General features: G+C 37.6%; 1 pseudogene; it reads right to left on the bottom strand.

Annotated features, from left to right (window-relative positions):
• LOC111535816 overlaps positions 1-2,125 on the bottom strand; it is a 20,416-nt pseudogene extending 18,291 nt beyond the window's left edge.
• Between the last annotated feature and the right edge of the window lie 4 nt (positions 2,126-2,129).

Genomic DNA, 2,129 nt, shown 5'->3' with positions numbered 1-2,129 from the left:
TAATGGTAAAGGGATCAATTCATCAGGAAGAGCTAACTATCCTAAATATATATGCACCCAATACAGGAGCACCCAGATTCATAAAGCAAGTCCTTAGAGACTTACAAAGAGACTTAGACTCCCATACAATAATAACAGGAGACTTTATCACCCCACTGTCAACATTAGACATATCAATGAGACAGAAAGTTAACAAGGATATCCAGGAATTGAACTCAACTCTGAACCAAGCATACCTAAGAGACATCTACAGAATTCTACACCCCAAATCAACACAATATACATTCTTCTCAGCACCACATCGCACTTATTCCAAAATTGACAACATAGTTGAAAGTAAAGCACTCCTCAGCAAATGTAAAATAACAGAAATTATAACAAACTGTCTCTCAGACCACAGTACAATGAAACTAGATATCAGGACTAAGAAACTCAATCAAAACCACTCAACTACATGGAGAGTGAACAACCTGCTCCTGAATGACTACTGGGTACATAATAAAATGAAGGCAGAAATAAAGATGCTCTTTGAAAACAATGAGAACAAAGATACAACATACCAGAATCTTTGGGACACATTTAAAGCAGTGTGTAGGGGGAAATTTATAGCACTAAATGCCCACAAGAGAAAGCAGAAAAGATCTAAAATTGACACCTTAACATCACATTTAAAAGAACTAGAGAAGCAAGAGCAAACACATTCAAAAGCTAGCAGAAGGCAAGAAACAACTAAGATCAGAGCAGAACTGAAGGAGATAGAGACACAAAAAAACCCTCCAAAAAATCAATGAATCCAGGAGCTGGTTTTTGGAAAGATCAACAAAATTGACAGACCGCTAGCAAGACTACTAAAGAAGAAAAGAGAGAAGAATCAAAAAGATGTAACAAAAAATGATAAAGGGGATATCACCACCAACCCCACAGAAATACAAACCACCATCAGAGAATACTATAAACACCTCTATGCAAAATAAACTAGACAACCTAGAAAAAATGGATAATTTCCTGGACACTTACGCTCTCCCAAGACTAAACCAGGAAGAAGTTGAATCTCTGAAGAGACCAATAGCAGCCTCTGAAATTGAGGCAATAATTAATATCCTACCAACCAAAAAAAGTCCAGGACCAGATGGATTCACAGCTGAATTCTACCAGAGGTACAAGGAGGAACTGGTACCATTCCTTCTGAAACTATTCCAATCAATAGAAAAAGAGGGAATCCTCCCTAACTCATTTTATGAGGCCAACATCATCCTGATACCAAAGCCTGGCAGAGACATGACAAAAAAAGAGAATTTTGGACCAATATCCCAAATGAACATTGATGCAGAAATCCTCAATAAAATACTGGCAAATTGAATCCAGCAACACATAAAAGAGCTTATGCACCATGATCAAGTGGGCTTCATTCCTGGGATGCAAGGCTGGCTCAACATATGCAAATCAATAAATGTAATCCAGCATATAAACAGAACCAAAGACAAAAACCACATGATTATCTCAATAGATGCAGAAAAGGCCTTTGACAAAATTCAACAGCCCTTCATGCTAAAAACTCTCAATAAATCCCATATTGATGGAATGTATCTCAAAATAATAAGAGCTATTTATGATAAACCCACAGCCAATATCATACTGAATGGGCAAAAACTGGAAGCATTCCCTTTGAAAACTGGCACAAGACAGGGATGCCCTCTCTCACCACTCCTATTCAACATAGTGTTGGAAGTGCTGGCTAGGGCAATCAGGCAAGAGAAAGAAATCAAGGGTATTCAGTTAGGAAAAGAAGATGTCAAACTGTCCCTGTTTGCAGATGACATGCTTGTATATTTAGAAAATCTCATTGTCTCAGCCAAAAATTTCCATAAACTGAAAAGCAACTTCAGCAAAGTCTCAGGATACAAAATCAATGTGCAAAAATCACAAGCATTCTTATACACCAGTAACAGACAAGCAGAGAGCCAAATCATGAATGAACTCCCATTCACAATAGCTTTAAAGAGAATAAAACACCTAGGAATCCAACTTACAAGGGATGTGAAGGACCTCTTCAAGGAGAACTACAAACCACTGCTCAGTGAAATAAAAGAGGACACAAACAAATGGAAGAATATACCATGCTCATGGAT

Source organism: Piliocolobus tephrosceles, chromosome 12, assembly GCF_002776525.5.
Source record: "Piliocolobus tephrosceles isolate RC106 chromosome 12, ASM277652v3, whole genome shotgun sequence".
Taxonomy (NCBI): Eukaryota; Metazoa; Chordata; class Mammalia; order Primates; family Cercopithecidae; genus Piliocolobus; species Piliocolobus tephrosceles.
Note: the sequence above shows the minus strand (reverse complement) of the source record. Positions and strands in the feature narration are given on the sequence as shown.